The sequence below is a fragment of the Tauraco erythrolophus genome, chromosome 10, assembly GCF_009769465.1.
Source record: "Tauraco erythrolophus isolate bTauEry1 chromosome 10, bTauEry1.pri, whole genome shotgun sequence".
NCBI classification, from domain to species: domain Eukaryota; kingdom Metazoa; phylum Chordata; class Aves; order Musophagiformes; family Musophagidae; genus Tauraco; species Tauraco erythrolophus.
The window spans coordinates 4,060,954-4,087,974 of record NC_141474.1 but is presented as its reverse complement, the minus strand read 5'-3'; the positions used below and the strand labels follow the sequence as shown (position 1 = coordinate 4,087,974).

General features: G+C 41.6%; 1 protein-coding gene across 14 annotated transcripts in view; it reads right to left on the bottom strand.

Moving 5' to 3' along the window:
• RABGAP1L (RAB GTPase activating protein 1 like) overlaps positions 1-27,021 on the bottom strand; it is a 262,481-nt gene that overhangs the window by 231,383 nt on the left and 4,077 nt on the right. For 5 of the 14 annotated variants that reach the window (XM_086617889.1, XM_086617904.1, XM_086617894.1 and 2 more), the window contains 2 exons: positions 22,605-26,608; positions 21,537-21,591 (listed from right to left, as the gene is read on the bottom strand). The gene's annotated coding sequence lies outside the window, so the exon portion shown is untranslated. Of the gene's footprint in view, positions 1-13,623; positions 13,772-14,424; positions 14,501-21,536; positions 21,592-22,604; positions 26,609-27,021 lie in introns of those variants that run through there. The other 9 variants (XM_086617893.1, XM_086617891.1, XM_086617895.1 and 6 more) reach the window with 9 other exon arrangements.

The following is a 27,021-nucleotide window of genomic DNA, read 5'->3' as shown; positions in this document are numbered from 1 at the left end:
AACGAAATTTTAACCAGCACTTTTTAAACACGTCGTGTTCTGAACCCCAGGACATTTATTTTAAAGGAGAGAAATGACTTTCCTGACTGGAATCTCTGCATTACACAGTAGCCACTGAACCACTAAAACATGACAAAGATTTATAGTTGGGAGTCGCTCAGGGAAAAATACTGCTTTTATTTATCTGAAGATCTTCAGGGTGAAGAACCTTTCGAGAGGAACGGTAGGCATGTGGCTGGTACTTAACTTGAGCATGACTCCACATTTACAGTCAGAGAAGCACCATCTCTCCTCTCCAGCAGAGACCATCAATCACAGCAAGCCAAAGGCATGAAGGAAGCTGAGAACCCAATTTAAAAAACAAACCCACTGATCTGAACCCCTAAAATTTCAATATTGAGTGGAAGAAGCATACGAACACTAGATGAAGTATCAGTCCAGGGAAGGTTCTTTTTAACAATTACTCAAACACTTATTTAAGCCTAAGAGTTATCCACACACAGGATTTAGAGGTGTAAGAGACACCAGCTGAAGACCAGATTACACTAGCATACACACGTAGTCTTGCTGATGCATATTCATTTATGCTGTTTGCAAGTATAATCAAGGCGAGCTAATCCAATTAGTGTTTCACCAATTTAAGGAAATATACTTCATTTTCTGCCAATTAGAGGAAAAAAAAAATAAATTATATATATCTCTCTCCTCCCTATCCCCTTCCAAAAAGCTCAGCTTAGAAACAGGTGTAAATCAGAAGACTTCTGCTACTCTAGAGATGTTATCAGTCTTCGTGTGTATCTTATTTAAAAAAAAATAATTAAAAAAATCCCATTCTGGAAGACAGGTTTACTTGTTTACTTGGTTGCCTACCAGAATTTCAAACTAGATTAAGAGCAGTAGCTCCTCCTGCCTCAAGGATAAAGCAAACAACGCAAATAAAGCAACTCTAGTACACCTTCACACTGTTCCCCTGTCATCAACTAAACACTAACGCTTGAGCCAGTAATTAATTTGCACTTTGGAAAACATGAAGTAGCAGCAAAAAGTATCCAGTTTTTCCTAGCTGGAAACAAGTTTTGACAAACTTGAGTTTTCTTCTTTTTTTTTTCCCCTTTTTCATTGCGACACAAGGCTTGCCAGCAGCATTCAAAGTGAACCTGAGCACCAGCCAATTTACTGAACTGTGTGGCTGCTCGCTCAAAAATATAATGACCTACATTCCAGAGGGAAACAGTGGCATAAGACAGTGATTGTTTTAAAGAGAATATTTCGTGGTTTATTACTTAATAGTAAAAATAACAGTGTTGGTCTAATTTAGCCAAAGGAACAACCTCTCTCCATTAAATACACTGAATATTTCAACCAGGTATTTTCTCCACAAGCTGTTATTTCCAACAGGAATGGCCCAATGTAAAGCACAAGAGACCATACGGAGCAGCAGGATGAGACCATGCAGCAGCGACCTGCAGTGCCAACCTTTCTCCCTGCCAAATGAGAGCCTCATCAAGTGCCACTTCCGACATCGGCGAAGCACCTGAGAAATCTTGATTCACTGCCTGGCTGTGACCGCCTTCAGAGTTGGTAAAATCCTTCTTCCTCAAAGCCAGGATTGGAAGTTACGACAATTGCTATCTTCAGATTTGCAATACGCATTTTGGGAATATTAGGTTCCACAGATTTAACCTGAAATTGCAATGTTTTGCTCTTAACCACAGAAGTAACCTTTATACTACCAACCACAGACAATGAGGTTTCTATTTCTCATAACATTTCTCAAAAACTGGTAAACTGCAGTCAGGCCAGCACGGCACTGTGGGATGGACTAGGCGATGTTTCATGCTCTCTTCTAATTTTATTTTCTTTAGTTATTTTTTTCTTGAAGTTTTTCATTCTAGCAGTTATCAAAGGCAATCATGAGTTGTATATTAATGACCACATCAGACTTCGTTTTGTGTTATTCAGCTACAGATCTTTCAAAATGGCACAGACTATGAGTTTTGATTTGACAGCCATCTAGACTTCTACTGCTTCTGTATCAAAACTATCCAGTTTCAACGATGCACCCGAGGCTTTATAAGACAAACATTTCCTTTATAATATGAAAAAAAACACAAGCTTCTCATTAAAAATACATACTTCCACATACGCTGTGCACTTAAAATCCTTCAGGATCCAAGCTAAGATCTTACATTGTCACTTGAAAATCTAAATATTTAGATATAACATGAAAAGATGGAGAGAGAAATCCCAGTTATTTCAAAGACCAAGATTAACTCAAAGGGAAACCTCATGAAAGTTGATAACTGTCTGAGACTGAGAAATACAGCAAGGTGCCCACGACAATTAAAAGCCACGTTAAACGACCCTCTCAAACTACTGTCTCTCTTAGTTTTATGCATGATGCAGTGTAGTGGTTCAACTAGCATTCTAATTTTTATTTGACCAGTAAATCCTTAACACCCTCTGCATGCCGGAACTAATTGGCCAGCATTCCACGTTCCTAGGGCAAGTTTTTATAAATATGTTCTGCAATGCAGCTCTATTGCCAATTTCAAAGGCCTTGATAGGTTTTAGAAAATGGAGAACGGGAATTCATAAAAGGCAATAAAACTGTCTCCTTAATAGAAAAATGAACTTCCATTGGTAAGAACAGATATACCCAGTACTAACACACCACTCTATCCCACCTAATCACATCAGGATGAGAAAAATAAAAGGTTTTCTTTCACTTTCTGCTTTTTCCATTTAAAGTCTGAAGAATGAAAACAACTTGCTCACGTCATTGATCAAGAGGAGAAAAACAAGGTTTGACCTCAACATGCAGATCACTGTTAAAGTTTTCCAAAGTACTTAAACTCTTCTAGGAACTGGTATGAGACGTGCATAGGAAAGTTTCTGAAAGACACATATCAAGGAATAATGTGTAGCTTCCTTAATTGAAATAGAACTTTTTTTTTTTTTAATGACAGTGTTTTCTTTAAGAAGATTTCTCTGTGTTGTCAATTCTAATCAAATTATTCTAAGCCGCTTCTGTAATTCAAGGAAGAACTACTGCTTGGAAAGCTAGTATGAAAAAAATCAGCTAACCCGTATACAGACGCCCATTCATTCAGATAATAAACTATTAAGAATATTTTACAATTCTGACCTAAAGGAAGAATCCTTCAAAGCTGCGTGATCAAATCTCAAAAAAATCGCACAAAGAAAGATGTTTCTGTTGCAGTACTTGAAGCTACCTTCAAATTCTAACCCAAGAAGGTGCGTGTGTTAGGTTACGTACACATATAATCTCACGTGGGCAGACTGCGTACGACCTGGATTTTCAGGAGATGCTATACATAATGTTCCCTTCCAAAACATTTTTCGTACAAAGCCCTGGAAAGCTTAAGAATTTCTTAAGCTCAGTATTTTCTCAACACACTGCCTGAAATGGAAAACGTGAAATAGAAAGAACACATGTGCCCTTTTTCCAAGACACAATTTCTCTTCTTTTCATCTCAGACATCCATAATAATCAGAATTTATTCTTCCTCCCAAAGGATCAAAGAAAAAACTAACTTGAAAAAAAAAAATCAACCCCATGTAATCAAAAGACAGGTATGATCTTTTGATCACTCCATTTTACATTCTTGTTTTAAAAATTCCTTGAAACAGTTAAGAAGTACACCTCAAGGTATTACAGAAAAGACTGTAAAAAGCCACCAATGACTACAAGAAAGAAAGGTTTTCAATAAATAAATTAACCTGGGGCTGCCAAAGAAAGTTTTTTGTTTGTTTTCTGTAGCTTTTTTCCAGTAACTGAATCTGGTAAGTAGAATTGCTTTAAAGGACAAATTCTGTGCTAAAAACATCATGACAAAAAGACTTTTTAGATCCTTCTTATGGCCAAACTATCACTGGGCTCGAAGAAGAGCTCAAAATTTATTTTTTTTTAGTTACCTTAGCTTCTTGGCCAGATCACCATTATCTAGATCTCATACACCATGTTCACTAAATTGAATGACTCTCATTGAGCATACTTGGTGTAAGCCCCAGGCTAATCTAGACTAGCCTATGAAATCACAGAATAAGCTCTTGCTGAGGAAAAGGTATTTAAAAATAATACAATATAGTTGCTCCTATCATCATCAAGTGTAACCGCAACAATCTTGCAAAAAGCTGTGACAGAACTCTCATTAATTTTCTTGATGCAATCATCTTGTCTAACATTACTCAACAACCATGAACAAAAGCAGTATTTGTTGAGACAGGCTAGCCAGCATAGCTTGAATTTTAAGTGCTCTATTTCTAATTTGATAAATTCACTTGCTTGCATAAACCAAGAAATCCTGAGAAGCCAAAAAGCTGTATCTGCAATTGCTACACCTCTTTTCTTTAAAAAAAGAAAAAAAAATTACACGGTTGTCATTAAATGCAGATATGAAAGCTTACTATCAACACTTACATACGAAACACTTCCACAAAACAATTTTACTTCTGGAAACAAAAGGAGGAAGTTACAGGCAACTCATCTAAAATACACAATTCACAGAAATGTGAAGAAGTACGAAAGGTCACGGTCTCCTAAGTAGTTATGTAAGCAAACCCTTCACACAAGGGTATTTTCAGCATCCTACCTTGGTCTCCACTAAGGGAGGGTGTTCAGTTCCGAAGTGCCTAAACGCAGGACTCGACAGCAAAATGACAAACATGCAGCGGGCGATTGTGACTAGCAGAGGTGGGCTGCCCAAACCACCTCAGAGCCACAGCGCTGAACGGGTAAAGCTGGCACCACCCACGGAACATGGAAACCACTCACGACACAAGGAATCCAAATCATGAAATGCCATCTAGGCAAGCACCAGCACTCCACCACACATTCAAGTCAAAGTCAAGTCTTCAACAGACTGTGCAAAATCCAAAGTCAGCTGTTCAGAAGGACCAGCGAAACAGATGATACTAAGTGCACATCTACACAGTGTAAAAACGTAATTTTCATATTGTGTTGCACATGAATTTTGTGAGAAATGTACAGAATAATGCAACTGCTTTTTCCATACTCCACAAGAAGACCCCAGGAGTTCACTTACTACAAGAACAAAAAGCAGAATCACAGAGGCCAGGGCGAGATACTGGGAGGGTCTGCTGGAACAAAGATCACTTGTGTATGTCTTACTATACCCTTTGATTTCTCTGGCTACTAGCAAAAGCCAGATAGTAAACTACACCTCAGTCGGACTCCTTCATAGTCAGCCTCACTTTCTGATGTCTCAGAATGATGAAAGAAAAGAAGAATCAGAAAAGGGAAGCTGTAAGGGTCAAAACCAAATTAGCACTCACAATGACCACAGGGAACTTCCAACTTCACGTTACTCTTTTGGGGCTTGACAAAGTGTTTTCTTGGACATTTTGATCAACTCTTTCCCTTCTCCCCTGACAGTTTTTATGCATCCCTATTGCAATTAACAATAACAAGTAACACGCAAAACAATATAAAAATCAGTTACTGGCTTTTCTGCTGTGCCCTAAGTCACTTTCATTCCTTACTCTTGTTTGCTCAAAATCATTCAATAGTTATCAGCAAGAAGAATTCTAGCTAGCAGGTCCCAGTTTCTTGGAAGTTTATACTGCCAACAATAATTACTAACATTAGGATCAAGTACAACAGGAATAAAACCACCTTTTATGATAGAAGTGTACATCTATGAGCAAACACAAACTCAGAGCAGAACGGACTAACACCTCCAAGGGCTAATCTTCGCTGCCTGATCCGAGCTGCGATTGAAGTTTTACTCCCAGACCAACTGCTGGCACACACAGACAGTTCTCTTTCAACTCCATGGCTATTTTGCACTCCAGTGCTCAAAACCACTTAGATGTTGATATCTACAAGCTCCAGATATTTCAGTAACAGCTTGAAGACGCAAGAGGTGAAGAAGTGCCTAAAACACTGCAATTCTTCCCACCTTCTCTGCTAAGATTGCACAAGTACCGGGGCAGTCACACCCTGAAAGAGTCTGGGCAGCTCAAGCAACCAAAAACTAAGTCCAGAGAACGAACAGAGCGTTTCTCCAGCCAATTCAGCACTTGACTGCACAAGCACCTGTGTCAGCCCAGTAACAAAGAGACAAAACCAGCAGCAAGGACTGCTGACAGCTATTGCTCATGCAGCACCACCACCAAGAAGTTACTTGCCAGAGTTCTCTTTGAAACAACAGGAAATAATGAAAGCGTATACACCAGTGGAACAAAATAAAACTAAGGGTTCACAGAACAGCAAAAAAAAAAACCCCAAAATCCTTTTTCTGCCACATGCATTTCAGACGGCTCAGTCTAAATCATATAATCTGGTATGTTTCTCAGTAACATCTTAAAAAAAAAAATTAAAATCAGGCTCCTATGAAAAAAGCATGTTTGCAGCATTCAAACTCTCAATAAAGGGAAATATACCAGTACCTTATTTAAGCATAAAGAAAAAAACTCCAGATTATTTTTGCAAACTTACTTTAAAAGTTTAGCCAGTTACTTAATTTCTCCACCTACTTGTAAATTAAAATTCTGGGTCTTGTATTTTGTATCTAAACACACAAAGACAATGCATTAGATTATCTGCATTGTATTTTCACACTGATTCGCCTGCAAAGGCCTGAGAACCGAAAAGGCATAGCAGAGCCTTCATCCTAAGTTAAAATTTTGGGAGAAGAATAAAGAGTTAGACAACAAAGAGAAAAAGTTAACATACATAACACAACATGAGCAACTGTACTGGATAGAAATGCAGTGTATTTCAGTGTAAGTACTCCTTAAAAAAACAGTGCAGGGCAGGGGAAGATGCATTTCTAGTTAAGATAGAAACTGATTTACAATAAAAGGATCTATTTCCTTAATAGTAGTAAAAATTATCAATATCAACTAATTAGTTCACACTACAAGTCAATCCTCAGAATAAGATTCTCAGACTTAACTCTCCCTCTTTTCCTTTCCAATAGGAAAAATAAGGTTAGCCTATCAAATGCACGTGGGAACTGCACAGATCAGCATCTGCAACATCCTTCCTACCCCAAAAAATGTGGGTTTGTGTCTTAAGGTACATACAACGACGTGACCTAATTAGAAAGGTCAGCTATACTTGAATTGAAAGTATAGCTACTTCGCTCAGCACCCTGAAAGAACAGAAATTTCAGAATTGCTTATCTCTAACAAGAAGTATAACTTCAACACTACTCCATAACTGCTAAGTAATTGTTCGCTGGAAACTTACACCGTCACACCATACAATAGAAAACTTGCCATATAGCAGTTTTGGTAAGGAAAGAATAAATACGTATTTATATTTTTATATATATAAAAATATGAATTTTTATATATATAAAAATATAAGAGACATTCTGACAACTGTATGTATTTGCCTGCAAGAAAAGAGCAGAGATTGGTCATGAATGGTAAATTACTCAAAACCAATTCCTTACATTCTAAGGATCACTACTCTGATTCCCTACGTTCAAAGGAATGATATTACCATAGTTGGTATGGGTATTGCTTTGCACAGAAATGCAAATATCTTTCTACTGCATTAGAAATCAACTCAGAACTCCCAACCATGCTAAAAAACATATTTCTAATCCAAACGGATACCAAAGACCTATGGAGAGAGAAAAGCTAGATCAGTAACTCACATACTCGAGCCTACAACCATGGCTTTATCTTGGTATCACAAAGTCAACAAAAATAGATCTGCAAAAATCACATTTATACTAGTTAGGAAACTGCAGGCAACATGCAGAGGGTTTAAATCAACTGAGAACTTTGTTTCAAACTGCACAAACTACAACTCAACAGCTCTCTCCCTTATTTTTCTGGAATAACTGAGACACACAAAACCCAAAGATGACAACTGAAGGGTCAAATGAATGCATGAAAGAAACTATCCCCCATTACTCATTTTAAATGTTCAATTTCCAAAATCTTGGTTTATTTCAATGATTGCTAAAATGGATTTATGCATCGACAGGAAAACATCAAATGAATTCCAACAGAAAGTACTTATTTATTTCCAGACTGCATGAAGTTAAACATTTATCCAACCATCTTGCCGCTAAATATGAGCATCTCCTTTTCACCTACAACGCACAAAAAAGGGAAGGGCATACACTGAAGCTGTACATTTCCACCTGGAGTTAATTTTAGTTATGGGAGGACAAAAAAATAAAAACAAAAAAGAGGTGTGGTTCATTTTTCTCATTGTTTTGCCTCCTTAGCACCACGGTACAAATTGCACTCTACATTTCAGACAGGACTTACTCCCTTATCACCAGAGTGTGATAACGCTTACTGCTCGCTTGGGAGGAACCGACGTCTTTCACTCAAACGTTTCATGCTGAGGTTAGAACCATTATTAACCAAGACTTGCAAAAATTTTGTCTTCAAGGTTTTACACATTTCTAGATATAAAAGGGCAAAATGAAACAGTTCTGATGGCTGCTTCAGAAGCACACAGAAGATAGATGCAGAGAGAGGCTACCCAAGAGGAACACAGAGGCACAGCCTGTGCATGCAAGGATGGCGTTAGGACAAATCGACGCCCAGCTGGAACCAAGGCTGCCAAGGGATGAAGGGCAACAAGGATGGACTCCTGTATCAGCAGCAAAAGGAAGGCCCAGGAAGAAATGCTCCCTCTGCTCAGTGGGACAAAGGACCTGGTTACAAAGCACACGGAAAACACTGACATACCCAACAGCTTTTTTGCCCTGGCTTTCACTGGTAAGGTCTGCCCTCGAGCCCCCCACACCCCTAAGCCTGGCAGCAGAGCCCGCTGGAGGTAAAGAACTACCTCCAAAAGAGGAAGATGGGTTTGGAAGCCCTTCAGGAAATGGGAAACACACAAGCCTGTGGGACCAGATGGGATGCATCTGAGAGTGCTGAGGGCCTTAGCCAGTGTCACGGAGAGACCACACTCTACCACTTTTTGAAAGATCATGAGAATGAGGGAGGTTCCTTATGACCGGAAAAAAGCCAAACATCACACCCAACTTCAAGAGGAGCAAGAAGGTGGATCCAGGTAACTACAAATCAGCCAGCCTAACCTAAGTCCATGAGAGGATTATGGAGCAAATCCTACGTCCAACAGGGACAAGAAGGTGATCAGAAATAGCTAGCAAAGATGCACCAACAGCAAATGCCTGATGAACTCGCTAGCTTACCACAAGGAGACAACTGGCTTAGCAGATGATGGAAGAGCACTGAATACAGAAGGCCACTAACAAGAGTCTCCTACAGTATCCTTACAGCCAAACTGGTGAGATGGGCACCGGGCAAACGAACAGCAATAGGTCTTTGGTAAACTGACTGGACTGCTGAGCTGAAAGAACAGTAATCAGATGTACCAAGTCCAGTAACAAGAGGTTATAGACACATCCCTCAGGGACTACCACTGAAACCAGCACCATCTGATGTCTTTAACCTGGGTAACGGGACAGGGTGTATCCTCAAAAATTTTGATAATGACTCAAATCGGGCAAAGTGGTCAATGGTATGGAGGGCAGGGCTCCTACCCAGAGGGATCCGGACAGGCTGGAGAAAGGCACTGGCAGAACCTCACGAAGCTGAACAAAGGCAAGTGCCAAGTCCTGTATCTGCGACAGAATAACCCCGTGTGACAAGCCAGGCTGGACACTAGTCAGATACAAAGCGACTTCTGCAGAATAGTACCAGGAGATCCCAGCAGGAGAGAAGCTGAAAACAGGTCAGCAGTGGACCCTCACAGCAAAGAAGGCCAAGTGCACCCTGGGCTGTGTTGGCAGGAGTCCAGCCAGCAGTGCCAGGGAAGTGATCCGTCCCCTCTATCCAGCACCTGTGAGGCTGTCTGGAGTACTGGGTCCAGTTTTGGGCTCCCCAGTGCAAGACAGACACTGACACAGCAGAGAAAATCCAGTGGAGGCCACCAAACTGGTCAGACAGCAGGAGCACATGGCATACAAGGAGAGGCTGACAGAACTTGGTTCACGCAGCCTGGAAAAGAAAAAGCTCAGAGCAATCCTTGTTGCTGTCAGCTGTCTAATGGTGCAGGAAGGGTGCGGAACAGACAGAACCGGACTCTTCTGGGTGGCGCACAGTGACAGGACAAGAGGCAACAGACATAAGGTGGAAAGTAAATTCCAATTAGCTTCATCGGGGAGGGAAGGGGGCAGAAATCACTATGAGGGTAGTCAAACACAGAAACAGGTTACCCAGAAAGGTGTTAAGGGCTGGAACAACCTTTTCTGAATTGCTCTTGCTTTAATTTAAGCGGGGAGCTAGATTAGATGACCTCCAGAAGCCCCTTCCAACCCAAATGATTCTATGTCATGAACTTATTATTTCATCTGCCTATGATTCTACTTCATAAACTTTCATCCAGCATTTTTTTCCTCAAGTTCATTACTTCTAATCATATACTAAAAAGTTTCAGTTCTCCTGTACGTATAGTAAGTGTCCACTCAATGTGGTACACAATATGTAAACATCTCTTATCTACTTGCCCTTACAACTTCTTCCCTTTGTACCACTGTGCTTCCCCCATAACCAGGGAACACAAGTTTTCAGCATCAGAACAGCTTTGCACTTTTAAGCTTACCTGATCTAAAAAAAAACCCACACCTTCTCTGATATCCTGATTTGTGATTCAGGGTCGATGAGAGTAGGAAAGCAGAGGCTATGACTCATCTCACTTTGTGGCAAAAATTAATTTTTCCTCCACTTAAAAACCTTAGAAAGAACCTTGTCTCTGCTATTCTTTCCAAATAATGAGAAATGTCCCACCAAAAAAAAAAAAAACCAACATACAGTGGAGGTTTTCCACAAGGGCCTTATTAATCTTCCAGAGTAATCTATTTAACTAAGCAGGCTTTGGAAACCAATTTATTTATTTAGGTACTGTTCATAAACAGTCACACGTACACACCCACCAAACTACTTTTTCTCTTTCAGCTTCACAGAGTCCTCTCTTGGAACGTTTCCGCTATCGAAATTAATTAAACACCTTAAAAATCATGGGGGTATTTTCTAATAATTTATACATGGGTTTTGTTTCTTTTTAAAGATAAGAATACAGAAAAAGGGAAAATAAATCAATTTCAAACTCTTCTCAAATATGTCAGGCTTTGCTTATGAACCAGGCCTCTGGCAGAGAAGAATGAACCCCTTCAGCAATCCAAGTTACAATAATGGCTTCTTTAATAGCTGTATAACACAGTAAGACTGAGGCTGGAACAAACTCCTAAAGGTATGAATTTTAAAAAAAAAATCTTATTAAAATACACTTGAAAACACCTTAATCTCCATTCAAAGGACACCTGTATGGAACTCTCTGTTAATACTTGAAATGTGCATTTTAATATTCACTTAGAAGGTCAAAACTAAAATTCTCAAGGGGAAACTGAGAGCTATTACAGGAAAGACGAGTATATCTAGCAGCCAAAAGAGAAAAGAAACATTCACTGTTGCACTTGGACACATTTTTGTGCCCATTCAGTATGAAAAGCAGCAGATCGAAAGTGTCAATACAACACCAGACCATTGGGTACACAAAATGGGTATAACCCAATGACGAATTAATCGAGACTGGAAATCAGGTGTGTAATTACTAAGGTCAGTCAAGTTTTAAACGGCTTTCCCATTATAGCAGAGGTAATAACAATATACAACCGCATTATTTTTAAATTAGAGCTGAATAAAATTACAAAAGACCCTACCTAACAATGCCCAGATTGCTCCTTGAAATGAAAAAAATCAACAAAAAGTTGAGAGAGAAGAAAGTATATGCAAAGGAGAGAACAGGAGAAAACCACAGCTACTTCTGTGCACACATGGAAGAAAAGTAGAGACATAGAGGTGGCTCCTAAAAAGCAGTAGCCCATTTAACGTTGCCAAAAGCAAATAAAAAAGACAAATGACACCATGGCTTCATAATCAGTGTAAGGCAGCAGGGATGGAAAAAGAGCTCCTACCACCCTTACTATCACTTGCTACCTTCACCACAAGTAGCACAGGCCAATCAAAACCACAGGGCAGCTTCTTAGTGCCTTCTTGTATTAACGTACTGACCATAAAACCATGACCCAGATAAGTGCATCACCCATCACAACTTACATGACCGTATCAGGACTGCAGTTACACCCTCCTCCCCACCAACAAACTCTTCCTCTTCTGGATCAAGACAATTTCCACATGACCAGGCAAGTGAGCTGGTGCAGGAAGTTGTTCTAACCAAAAAGTAATTTGCGGAGTCAAAAAAAGAAATAAAAGTACTACTTTTCAACCAGATCAGTCCTTTTAACTCACTTCCTGGCTGTGGAAGTCCCATCGATGACACAATGGAAGAAGCCACAACTCAGATTGTCTTCAAACACTAGGGAGTACGTACTAGGAACTTGGTTCTACAGGAAGTCCCATTATGTTCTGGATCTTTTTGCAATTCCCTTACTAACATTACCAAATGTTAAGCTGCAAATCACTTTTTAAAGGACTGAATGCTGGTTTTGACAAAGCAACACATTTCATTGTAACTGTGTTGAAGAAAACACCGCAGACTACTTCCAATAATCATAGAATCACAGAATGGTTTGGGTTGGAAGGGACCTCAAGGACCATTTAGTTCCAACCCCCCTGCCATGGGCAGGGACACCTTCCACTACACCAGGTTGTTCAAAGCCTCATCCAGCCTGGCCTTGAACACTTCCAGGGATGGGGCAGCCACAGCTTCTCTGGGCAACCTGTTCCAGTGCCTCACCACCCTCAGAGTGAAAAATTTCTTCCTTATATCCAGTCTAAATCTCCCCTCTTTCAGTTTAAAGCCATTGCCCCGTGTCCTGTCGCTATATGCCCTCATAAAAGTCCCTCTCCAGCTTTCCTGTAGGCCCCCTTTAAGTACTGGAAGGCTGCAATAATATAATAATGCTCCACTTTAGCTTCAATTTTTAAAACACTGCAGTCAATTTGTGCTTACTGTGTGTAACTATACTTGCAGTGTCTTCAAGCTTAAACAGCAAACTAACTTATTTAGTATAATTAACACCATCTAACTCACACAAACAAATGCTATTGGCTACAATCCTACTTAAAACCTAGACACAGACACAACTCTCAGAACCAATCTTATACCCCAGTAAATCTTCGTAAGATCTGGAACACCAGTAGGTCTGACAGGCACTCAGGATTTTGGCCTATATCACAAAGATTCAGCCAAATAAGGCCACAGTACCTTTCTTGAATTTAGAAGGGTAAGAAAACGTGGCCTGTAACATCATCACGTTCTCTCTTTGGAGACAGAAAGGACAGCTGCCCTTCTCCAAAGTTTTCTCTGAAAAGTCACGACCACGGCTGCGAGACTACAACTTGACTGTGAAAGAGAAAAGCAGCGCTTACCCAGGCAAGCTATTTCTTACTTGCTGCTGGATTTGTTTCTGCTTAGAAGAAGAGCTGACACTTCAAATATTTTTTTTCCACCTCCTACACAAAAGAACGGACACATACATGCATGCTGCTATGAAATGCAGTCAGTTATTTTTTATGTACAACACTACCAAACCCAAGTGAACTCAACAACACAGCTTCGGAGGAGCGACAGCAGGAGCAAAGTGCATGCCACCACACACTTGGGAAACTTACACAGGAGCAGAGCTGCCAAGTCCATTTCATTCAGAGCGCCATACCCACTTCGGATGGTTTCAGGAAGTTTTGAAGTATTCTATCTAAAGAGAAGGATTTTTGGAGCAGATCACAGTTAGGGAGGGCCTGACTGTGGAAGGAGGCTTGAAAAAAAAAAAAAAAAAACCAAAAACCAACAAATCCACAAAAAAAAAAAAACCACACGGATTAACCTGAGCCATGTAAACAGCGCGGATTTAGGACAGTAGTTTGCTAGTTTGGCTCTTGGGAAGTGACTTCACTTTTCCTAAGGAGGAGGAGGAGGAAGGGAGACGAACGCTTCCACAACCCTCTCCCTTCCCTCGCCACGAAAACAACTTTATCTTTTAAATCCCTCGCTTTCCTCCAGCCCCGCTCCGCCCGGGGCGGCACCAGCCCGGCGCCCGGCCGCGCACGGGGACCTCCCCCCCGGCACAAACACCAGAAAACACGACGAAGCGGCACCATGCCCCGAACGGCCACGCACCGCGTGCCGCCTCCTTCCTCCGCCGCCCTGAGCGGGGCCGGGGCCGGGGCCGGCGGCTCCCGGGGCCGGCGGCTCCCGGGGCCGCGCAGCCGGCGGCCGTGGCGGCAGGGCCCGCCGCAGGAGGCGGCCACCTCAGGGCACCGGGCACCGTCACCCCGTGGCACGGCGCGGCTGAGGGGGAACCGCCGCCTCTCTCCCCCCGCCACGGTTCTCCTGAGGGAGCCACGACGCTTCCCGCCTCCACCCCTCGCGAGACGCCCCCCTCGCAGGCCCGCGGCAGCGTTCCCCTCTCTCACCGGTGGCGGATGAGCCGTCCTCCCCGCTGCTCCGCCGCCCTCCGGCCCGTCCTCCGCCACCGGCTCTCGGCACAGAAGAGGCCGGGCGAGCAGGGCTCGGCGGGCCGCGCAGCCGCCTCAGGGCCGGGCCAGCGCCGTCCACATTCCGGCGGCGGGTGGATGGCGGAGCGGGCGGGGGCGCGCGCGCGCACCGCTCCCTCCTCCCCTCCTCCCCCGCGCCGGCACCCAGCGCGGCGGGCGGGCGGCCGGCCGGTGCCCGCCGCCGCCACGGCCCCTCCGGGCAGCCCGGGCGAGGTGGCGATGGCCGCCGGAGCGCGGGGGATCGGCTGGCCGGGAGGGACGCGGCGTGCGAGCGGCGGCCGATGCCCCGAGGCGGGCCGGCTGCGGCGGGGGCGCTGTCGCCCCGAGGGGGCCGGCCGGCCGCCGGGTTCCTTCGGAAAGCATCCAGCTCGCAAAAGGCTGACGCCTAAACGTGTGGGAATTCTTGGCCACAACGGAAGAACAATGCAAGTGACCGACAATGCGTGGTACTCTTTGGAAAAAAAAAAAAACCAACTGTATTTGAAGTTTGCCTTTTGATTTTGCACCCCAGTCACACAGAGCGGTAGCTCATGTTTGCTTATCGAGTGTTTTTGTATGGTTAAACAAATATTTAATATTGAAATAGTAAATACGTGTTTAAATAAATATCAGTATTGTTTATGTTTAAATAATGAAAGGTGGTCCTGTTGGCTTCTCTTCGCTCTTTTTTTTTGTCTTGTGTGTGAAACAAATTACATTTAAATTAACCACATAATTTATACGGCTTGTCGGAGTTCTTTCCATTTCAGATGTGGATCAGCAAAACCTTAAGGAACATCAGACCACAGCCTTAAATAAAATAACCCTGTTGCGTGACAGACAGCGGGCTGTGTCCAGCCACCCCGGGACAGCCGGATTCCCTGCACGGGCGCTGTTCGTACATCGTTTTCTCGTCTCCGTAACAGGGAACGCTGCGTTGCTCACGATGACAGCAGGATCACAGGTCTGCTCCCACGGCTCACGCCTAAGTGGCATGGGTGTCGGAATGCCAGGAGGCTGCCCACAGCCCTTCCAGCCTCCCCTCGTGCCACTGCTACCTGCAACAGGTGTGCTGCTGGGGAACTCCGGGGTAAAGCTGGAGCACAATGACTTGCAGCAGCAGTAGCAGAGAAGTCTGGGTTTGGAGATGTTTTTAATTCACTGTAAGAGTGCAGCTACTCCAAGTTGGTAGGTCCAAGTGTTTAATTCTCCTTAATGCTCACTTGTATGCTGCCAGAAAAGCAAAGCCAATTCTGAACGTGCCAACAGCCAAGAGAGATGGTTTATTTAAGTGGTCTTTCCACATTATTATTTTATTATTATTAGTGCTGTGACAAACCAGGCAAGGCAAGCAAAGGAGAGCGCTTCCCAGAGAAAAGAACAGCAGGACTCTTTGGCCAGTTGTACACCATGCCAGTCCCTCACTTTGTTGTTACTACTATGTATCTTTCCTTCTTGCCTGCAACTTGCGTAAATTAAGTTATCTTGAGATTATTTTTATCACACCACAGAGTTCAGATGAACCACAAAAGTGTGGGGAAAGAAACAAAAAAAATCAAGGGGGGGAGGAGGAGAAGGATTTTACTGAATATTACAATAGAGGAATAATAAGAAAAAAAGCTTTCCTGGCAGTGTACTTAGTTGTGGCACACTTATGTGAGAATATGCGTAATAAACAGGAGGAACTGAAATTCGTTACATTCATAACCAAAACGATGAATAAATTGTCATAACTGGTTATTGTTATGGAAATGTAGAGTTTGTTCAGGAAGCACAATTAGAAGAAAAGGAACAAATGAGAAAGATCAAGTGCATTGTACTTTAATTTGAACAAAATCATCCAAAGAGGAGGAACTGGTGACAACGAGACTTCCAACAGCCAGATACCTACTCAGAAAGGAATCTGGGAGACTACATGGGTGACAGTGGTCATTGAGGAAGTTAACGTCTCCAAAAGGGAAGGAAGAAAGGAACATCAAACCAAGGGACTTGACGAAAATACGTTTCAGTAAACTCATGGTTTGAATGTCAAACCCCACTGTGGCAAATTAAGGCAAAGCACGCTCTGGAAAGTTTGCCATTTCCTATAGAATCAAAACGAAGGCCACGAACAGAGCACTGCAATGAGAAAGCGACGAGTCTGGCTAAATGGAAGCCATCTCAATGGTTGTCACCTTTTGAGAAGAGCAGAATCGAGGATAACTTAGGAAAACTGACAACAAAGTGATTGTTATAAGGAAAATTCAGAAAGGTTAACGTACAAAAGGAGCTAAAACTATCGCAGAGCCATACGTAGAGGGTAACCACAAAAAGCTTATGTGAAAGATTACTGGGGAAGAACTGACCTGATCTCTGGTGGGTAAGGAAACTATAATCAAGCCATGTGAGGAAGACCAAAGCCTCTTTTTTTGTTTTGCTTCACTCTTCTCAAAAATCTCAGCTGTAATCAGATGACTTAGAGGGTTAACATGAGCAATGTAAAAACAAATGATCAAGCTAAGGAAAGAAATAGAATCTATTCAAGTTAGGTGCTTATGAAAGTCACATGCCAGGTAAGTTTCAGCCAATATATTTAGCAAAATGGCTACGCAACCTCCAAGCTATTAGCAACTACCTCCAAGAACTCAGACAAGATAGCTGAGGTTCCACGAGACCAGGGAAAAGGAAACAGTGCCTGCCTTAAAAAAAGAAAGAAAAGGATGGGAATCAGAGGCCAGTCAGCTTTACTTTGTATCTGGCAAAATACTGGAACAAATTATTAAGCACATTATTTGTAAGGCCTTGGATGATAAGGTTAACAATAATCAACAACAACATCTCAAAACCAAATCATGGAATCTTGGCTTCAGCAAGGCTTCTGACACCGTATCATCCAATAGTCTCCTAAGAAGTATCGATAGAGGAGCATTGGCTACGAAACTTAGGGGAAATGGCTAAAAAAATGGCACCCAAGTAGTGTCAAGTGATTCACAATCAAATAAGAAGCTTGTAGCAAGCGAGATCTCCAAATCCTTACATCCTGAGTCCTGAACTGCTTCTGTGATGCAACAGGACAGAGAATATTTTTCTCTTATTTGTGGAGGATATCCTGTTCAGGTGAGAGCTGCAAGCATTTTGGCAGATGTAATTAGAATTGAACAAATCGCGATGAGTTGGAACAAAGATCTGAATTAAATAGGATGTAATTCAATAAGGTAAGAAACTGTCACGTGTAGCTGGGAATAACTGACTGCAAAAACGTAAGCTGGAGACAAACTGGCTATGCAGTTACTTTACAGAAAGTCTTGGTCCATAGCAGCTCGCAAATAGAAAATGAGTCAACAGCGATTTGGTGTTGCAAAAAATGTGACTGCTTTAGTGAAATGTAGGAGACGACTGTCAAACAGGGAGAGCAAAATAATTCTTCCACCCCATTGAGCTCAAAAAGGCTTTTGGCGACAACAGTTCTCACGTCTGGGCACCTCCTTTCAATCAGAGAGATCTCTGTGCAGAATGGAAAGAGCCACCAGGCATCTGGACAACTTGACCTTGAGTCATACTCCAGTATGACTGAAAGAAGCTCAGCTGGATATCTGAAAAGTCAAAGACATATGAATGTACAGCCCAGAAAAATACGAGAATTTGACGTAAAGCAAGCAGTCTGTATGGACACGAGAAAAGTGAATGCACATACCAGCCCCTCTGTTTGATAATGGAAATAATTTTTTGCTGCATAATGAACTCTCCAGCTAAAAGACTTAATGAGACTTTCTTTTTTAGCATACTTAAATCCTCATAGCCTTAATATCCTGTGAGGTGTGATAAAAATCCTGAAGATGTAGAGCATCCATAGGTTGGGGAAAAAAAAAAGTAAATCACTTCTTTTAAAATCCACCAAGAAAAAAAATCCATGCCAGGGCTCTCCTGCATTATCCACTACGGGGAGCTGAAGCGTAATATTGCCGGACAGATGGTGATAAGGGAACTCAGTTGCACACTGAATTGGAGCTATAAAGTCCATGTGTATTAATTTCTACAACCTGACCTCTGCAGAGCTCACGTATAAGTATTTGTCTGGATAGAGAGAATTCCATGTAACCTTCTCTGAAGGATAACAGAAAGCCAAGTCGTCCGGCCTGTGCTCTGAACAGGCATCTCCTGCCGCTGGTCCTGCCACTGCCAGAGACCTGCCTGTTACCAGAAACCAGGGAACTACTGGGTCTGTCTGGTCTGAAGAAGAATTCCTATTTAGGAGGTAATTAAGCCTAGCCCCATAAACAATAGGAACAATGTTCATCGTTCAGAATAAAACCATCAAATTTGGATGCAGGAACGCTGGGAAAACATATTTACACATCTATTTTAGAATATGCTCATGTGCAACTTGTATGGATGGCATTGCCCCAGCAACTTTTTGTATCTTTGTATCATTCTTGTTAAACCAGAATTTCCAAAATAAACATGAAACTTTAGTGAGAGTTTGGAACTGGTCCCACTGTGTTTTTTTTCTCCCCCAGCTCAGGCACTAGCATTATCCTAAGGAGCTTGCCTCAGGTCTTTGCAGCACGTTTGAGCACACTCGGATGATGTATCGATCTCACTGCTGAAGTAAGCTTTAAAACCCAGAAAACAGAGTGACTTCTCACAGCTTTAGAACTCCTAGTATTGGAAGGGAATACTTAGGAATAGCTTATGCAGGGACTTTTCTCTAGGGAGATTTGATACCCTTAAAATCGGAGGGCTGGCGCCAAACATCATATGCCAGAGGCAAGAGGGAGTCAAATTCCCTTCAATTGGTAATTAATCAATACTTCAACTTTGTGGGAAGCATTTCACTTTCTGAATACTTACTGAGACTTTCTAGATACAAACTGTTGGAGACGTTAAGTTCACTGCATTAAAGATGTTCAAATATCCTAATTAAACAGCGGCACAGCCCTAAATAAACAGTGTCCACATAATCCCAACAGAACATAGATAATCTATTTTCCAATGCAGTCATTAGTTTCCCATATTTGGTGGTTTAATAGTACAGAAATGAGTTTGCAAGTTATTTCTGACAGAACACAGCGGTAAGAATCTGACAATGGTTGCAACTGAAGCAGTAGCTTATTTTCAGCAGTATTAAGTGAGAGCAAACACACAGAAATGTTGTTTCTGGAGTTTTTAAGATGAAAATGTGGCCTTTGTGTTAAGTTACACCTATACACTGAACTTCCAAATTCTTTCACCTTTAGCTGCCTCAAAAAACAGTATTTTACAGAGAATAATCTGAGATCTACACTACCCACAGTCACTCAGAATGGAGACGGAATGGAATTTAGTCCTGGATTCCTAACGAACAGCTACAAAACATGTCGACCTCTTAATGAGAGAGTGTATAAACGCATAACCGTACAAACCAATTTTAATTAAAAGTGAGATCGTGTCTACTGAGATTAAAAAAAAACTTACCAACATTCTTTTTGTAGAAATCAAACAAGTATTTGTTATTCCTACATATTAGTGCTCTATTTTAATGAGATTTGGTATTATCTTTCTGTGTGTTGCAGATTTACAAATTTAGGGCTTAATTTCCTTGTTACTTTTGCATGACTCATTTAGCAATGCAGTTACTCTTTGGAACATTAATAGCTCACAGACTTAAGACATCAAAATAATAGAAATACACCTATGAGGAATTACTGGCAAAGGACAACTTGTGTAACTTTCCTAAAATATGTGTCCAGAGAAGCAACCGAAGGGAATAAGGTAACTTGACCGATAAAGAGAACTATTATCAATTTTGTGCCATAGACACAGTTCAATAGTTGGGAACACTGAAGAAGGACTTCAGCGGTATATAAACTCTGTAAGTGTAATCACAAGTGCAAAATCCTTTCTGTCGAGATTCTACATGTTTAAAAAAAGCAGCAACCCTTTTGTAGTTACACGCTTTTTAGAGCTGTGATCTGCAGTTTGCAAGACATAGCTGAAGACATCTGCATAACACCATCAACGTATAAAATCCTTTTGCTACCTGTCAACATGTCCTGTGCTCGTGTGATAAGAAACAATGTCCCTGTCTCTCACTAGGCTCAGACCTAGTTAGGCTCCTGAGGGGAATAAGGTTTCCTTTCATTCTGAAGCTTCTCATAATAAAGTTAAATTTCTGATGTCTTCCAGCTGAGTGTAACTATGTATGGCTACCTACAGGACCGTGAGCAGGCAAAGGCATTGGGCTGGTCGTTCCTGGGTGTCGGGAAAGAGCAACTGGGCTGTTTGTGTCCTGTCACATGTGAATTGAGTGGCAGGCTTCAAAGGGCATTGCTAAATTGGTGGCTCAGCTCAGTAAATGGTCAGTAAAATGAAATGAGCCTCCCTTTTTTTTTTTCGGGATGGGAGGTGGAACAGGAGCGGTATCAAGACAGCTGCTTCCTTCTGAGAAACGTGGATTCGATGATTTCATTAGCATTGAGCTCAGATTTGATGGAAAAATCACAGAGAAGGGGCCATTTTTACACTTGTAAGGTAGAATTTTTACATTAAATGGGGCTAGAAAAAATAGGTCATTTTTATGCAAAAGCTGAAAAGGATTATATTGATCTTCTGAAGACCTGCAGAGACCTGGAAGTAGAGATAATACTGCTTCATGTAAGCTACCACTTCACTGTATGTATCACTGTATATCACTTCACTGTATGTAATATAAATCCACTTGACAATGTATGTTTTACAGAGGTCTTATCATTATGACTTTTATTCTTTCTCTCTATTTCTTGTGCATGGAATGATGAAAAAGCAACAAGAGTCTAAATCTATATCAAAATTATCAAACTATTAAGCAGAACGTGGGGAAGACAGATCAATTCTTCCTATATATTTTGCATAACTGTCGTATGCATTAGACGTCATGTACAATTTAACATCAGAGGTGCTCATTCACATGCTGTACCAAATTATGTACCAGTCAATTAATGCAGACTATAATTGTGCTTTCTTTGGGTTGCTCAGCTGATTATAGCTCTCTATCAAAACAAAGAAACTAAAATCTTTTACAGGATCAACAATAGGGTTTTTTTGCTGGTACTTACATAGTTCCAATGCTTAGATTTCATGATGCGGAGTTAGATCTTTATCTTGTTCTAGCTATAAGAAACAAAGTAAGGTAAGTGCCAAAATGTGTGACAGGAAACACTACCCTCCCATCACCGAGTGCTTTGATGTTCACATACTTACACTAAGTATATCTACACATATTCATATATACATATATATATATGAAAACATCCAGCCATACTGACATGAGATGTGTATTGCACACATTCTCTGATCTGGGTATCTGGAACTGTTCTGTTGCTACATCTATACTCCCTGCCTTTCAAACCAAGCATACAGAAATCCAAATGTGTTGACCTCTTTCAAAAATGCAAGATGTGCCTAAAAGCTGTCTTAAAACACTGCTTCTGAACCTTAACATTTGCAAAACTTCTGTAACTTCAGGCCGTTCTTTGGTAAGCTGCAATTGGAAGGCTTCCTTAGGGAAGCAAAGGTGTAAGGAAGGAAAGGAAGTCTGTCTTTACATGGTGCAAAAGGCAAGGGGGAAATAAAGCTTTCCCTACCATCAACATGTCTCTACTCAACAGTGTATCTGTTATGAGAAGCTCTGGCCTTCAAATCAACCCCTTCATCTGCAAGTTCTGAAGAGTAAGAGAACTGGAAGTTGTGTGAGAAACTGTTTTCTGAGGAAAATATCCATCACTTGGCTGTTGATAAGATCTGAGACCTGAACAGACAGCTGAGTAGCAATGGTTACGGAATTCAAGGTTAACAGAGTGCAGATCTCTTTCAGTCTTCAGAGAAAAGTTGAAAAATACCCCCCAGAGCCCCTGATCTGCCCCATAGCCCCCATCTGCCCCCAGCCTCGCTTGCCCCAGCCCAGGCACCATGGGCAGGGACTCACAAGGACACTGGCCCCACAGGACCCAGTCAGAACTGCCCCCCATCCACTATTACCCCCTCAGGGGTGCATTTACCCCCAGGGAGACTTATTGCCCTGCCCCAGGGTAAGGGAGCCACAGACCCACCACAGATCCCTAACACCCACAGCCCTGGAAGTGTTTTGACCCGCTCCAGGGCCACCATTACCACCCTACTCTTACCTCCTGCCCCCTCCTGGGGCTTTGGCTGCCAGGGAGGCGATGCTTGAGCTCTGGGTAACCCTCATGGTTGCTGAAGGGCTGACTTCCTCCTGCAACGAGGGGAGAAATCTTCTCTTCTCCTTCAGCCAAGTCACGGTGCACTCTTCTGGAGAAGGTCACCAAGAGCTGGGAGGAGGCAGCAGACAGCTGGAAAAGCAGCTGAACATCACACAAAAGGAAAGTAGAAAGTCAAAATCTCCTCCTAAAGTGCAGATGGTGATTCAGGATGACAGCCTTCCTTCAGGACCTCCCCCACAGATCCAGATCTTACAGAGGCTGATGATGTTAGTAATCCCAACCCTGCCAGCAGACCAGCCTTCCCTGTGGAATCCTTGGTGCAAAGGGAGGCGGAGGACATGGAAGTCAGGAAACAAACACTGGGCAGCACAAGCCTCAAAAAAGAGCAGAAGAAACGCATTCTAGATAGACAGACTGACAAGGATCTCCCAGCCAGAAGACATCAGACAGCCCAATAATGTGATTAGGCAGACTCCATGATCTTAAGAGTCTTTCCCAACATAGATGATTCTATGATGTGGTTTCTTGCTCTCTGGGTTTTTTTGTTTCAGAGCTAACCTTGAAAGGCAGACTGAGGGTCAGATTATTAGAATTTTGATTACTGTATTCCCATGATTCTCCTTTAGATTTGTGAGCTGGAGAAGTGCAAGACAAAGCCAGCTTGTTTCAGTCTCTGCCTCCTGACACTTGTGAGTTGTAGCTGTTACACCCCAGAGATCAGTGAATGAGGATATTTGCTCTCAACTGGTTTTCAATGTCTGACTCACCCATGTAGGGTAGAAAGAGTTTTATCTTGTCTGCTTAATATGCAATACGTGTACATATGGATATGTGCTTCCTGTGGAAGGGAATCTAAGGAGAAGGTGTTTTTTGTGTATGAAAATAGAAGACACTTTTCTTTCATCTCTTTTTTTTTTTTACAGAGCACCGTGTGTTAACAGAAATGTTGATAAGAAAAGCTGCTGCCTGGGAGAGACAGTGATAAACTGCAACAAACAACTTTCTGATACCAAATTGCTGAACTGAAGTTCAAGTACAGTCAAGCTGTAAAGTCTGAGGACTTTACAAGGAAGACCAATAACTTACTTTCTGACTCCTGTTTTGATGAGTAGGTAGCATGTGTCTGCCTACCAGAGCCACCAGAACGCCAACAGCATTGGAGACAAATAGACTGGAGGTACTGTGGCCTTATGTATGAGACAGATAAACTTCCCTCACAGAACAGAAAGAGGGCTTCTCAAAATATTTTGGTTTTGTTAACAGGCTAAAACTTTTGCCCGTGCAGGAGCCTTCCATGTGCCTCAATGAGTATGTAATAAATAATCATTCGTCTCTGAGAAACTGATGTCACTCTTGCTAAAGTGAAATTAACTGAATGTCTTCAAAAAGTATATACAATGTAAACTCCATCTGTGCTCACAGTACATTCTGATCTTTTCACTGGTGTTTCTTTAGCAATTCTATCAGTAGCTTACGCAGAAAAATAACATCAAAAGTAGTTAGCTAGCCAAACCACAAACACTATCTCTTCCTGTCTGGTAATGAGAGCTAATTCCACTATTAGTTAATATTTTTCATTCAACTTACTGATTCCCTTTAGTGAATTTCCTTTTTCTTCTTTTGTACATGGTGCCTCCTTCACCTGCTGGAATCAAAGAAGCGTAGGCAGCATCACATGGCATGTCAGGTTACCACAGCCTTCAACAAACAAATCACTGAGTTTGAAAAAAATCTTGTTATTTTACTAATAACAGATAATAAATAAATATAAATAAATAAATAAAACATAGCAACTTTTTACAAAACCCGTGTTTGTTTTAGCCAAGTTCAAAAATAAGTTTAACAGTTAGAACATCAAATTAAAAAAACACCACAAATATCTTTCAAGGCTAGGATTAATGATGTAATTCTTGATGACAATTTACCCAAAACAGATGAACAGACACAACAGGAACAAATTATACTCCATGTTTACAAATCAGAAATTCATGTGTTTCCTGCTGAAATTTCATTGCTGGAATGGTGTGTAACAGCTTTTTACTAGTACAATAATGCAAGACAGGAAACCGAGAATACTGTGCCGAAAAGAAATTGAAAAGTGGAGGAGGAAATTCTTAGCAAAAAGATAAGAGTTTTGCATGTGTGAGAATTTGCCTGTCAAAGTAGACATGCTATGTAGAATCTGGTAAAAGAATAAAGGAAATTACCATACAGCTATGATCTCTGAAAAATAATATCAGCCTACCTAAACAAATCTGACATGTTTCCACTGAAAATAGTACTCTTGTAAACTGCTTATCAAGCACGTACTGCAGTTACATGTTATAAAATAAATTTTCGTTTATAGGTCTCTTCCCAAAAACCACCGAGGGATGAAATGTGAAAAATGTCTCTGCAATTACCTTAAAATATACTTTTTAAAAACTACTAGAATTGAGATCTGAATAAGCAGCAGCTACTTGAGATCCACATTAATATAAAAAAAAACTAAACTCACTTTACGCAGTTATTCATACGTTTGGATTAGCTGAGGCTTACTTGGTCCTCTACTTTTATTTTCCTGTGGGAATCGATAGTCCTGTTTGCTCAAAGATGCACTGGACAAGTCTCGTATCAGGTGTTCTCACACCAAACCAGTACAAAGCTTTTGAGTCTTTACGGGTGACAATAAGCAAGAACAACTCCAAGATATCATTGGCCTGTTTTCTTTTACTGCAGAAACGTGATGTGACTACAGAGATGTAAGACAGTCCCACATTTTACTTGTGGTAAGAGAGCTCTACCTGGGAAATTTCATTGGAAAAGTGACTCAGAGAGAAGTTTAGTCACAATGCAACTACTCTAACTTGCACAAGCATGGAGGATGCAGAAGGTGTAGTGGTTGGAACAGAAGATCAGACCATGGGGTTTACCCCTCGCGTTGCCACTGCTTGCTACGCGAACCTGAAAAGTTGCTTCACCTCCAGAATTCCGCTTCCCCTGCAAAGCGAGAGTAAGGCTGTGGTTTTGCACACAGCTGAACAAAAGTACTGACGTGCCGTAGAAAACCCGTGCTGACTGTCTTCCCCCACCCATCTTTCATTTCCCCCCAGTTTTACAGCATAGGAGGAAATGTGCCAGAAAGGAACAAAAATTACATTGCCAATTTCGGTGATTCTTGGGTTTATACGCAAACCTGAGCTGGAATTCTTATAAAATCTGATTTTCTTCATCCTTTATCATCTCAACTCATATATTACTTTCCTAAGCTCAATAAAAGGCTGTTGCAAAACACGATGCAACAATGTTATGAAGGAAGAGAAAAGAAAAAATGTCAACATCATTTTCACTGGAGGAAGGAAAGGAAATAAAAGGTCATACTTCTGCCTTTTGTTGAGACAGAACAGAAAAGGGAATAAATCAAGGAACTAAAGTGCAAGATAAAGAGGTGGCAGCACATGGCACTTGGCAGAGGCTCTTGACCCTCCCCGGAGAGGAGTGGGTTCAGAAGCCAAGAAGATGGTTATTTCAGCAGAGGGCACCACAACAACAAGTATGTGGCAGTGTCTTTGAGCAGCTCTGCCCAGCGAACATTAAACCTCCCACACCCAAGAGTGGGTCTGCATTCTTGATATGTTTTATAACGCTTCCCAATTTTTGTCGTGCTTAGAGAGAGGTGTTGCTGAACGACACTGGAAGCTCTGGGATTAAAGCAAACCGGGTAATTACACGCCAGCAGAAAGCAGTAAGGAGTACCATGGGAATCTGTGGCACATGCTACTGTGTCAGCATATTGCATCCCTAAACACCAGTGGGACAAGGAGGATAATGAGATGGGACAGTTCAGTGAAACTTCTCATGAGCAATCATCAAAGGGAAGTCTCTTACCTTCCTTATCATTTCCTCTTTTTTCACATCACCTGCAGCCACAGGGTATATTTACATAGATTTCTTCCATTCCAAGTAGTCTGAAAACACAAATGTTAATAACAGATTTGCAAAATATCGGTGCAGTTATGTATAGCACCAAAGAACTGCAAAAAGTTTGTAAACAAATCTGATAATGTTTGGTGGGTTATATAGTATCATTTGCTTGTGTAAATTGAATGGCTGAGAGAGAAGCATTCATGCAGAAAGATTAATTTTACACTTATGCACTTCACATTCCTTTACACCATTCCTGCTTCTCTTGTATAAAGGAAATCTAAACCTTGTATGTTATGGTCGAGGTACTGAGCATGCCCTTCCACAGTGGAAGGCTTTATTTTGCTATCATCCTCTTATTATTTTAAAATAAGCGTACACAACTAGTTCTAAAAGTTGCATCTGAATTACATGGGCTTGGATGATACTCAGCATACTCTTTGATGGGTGTTGGGGG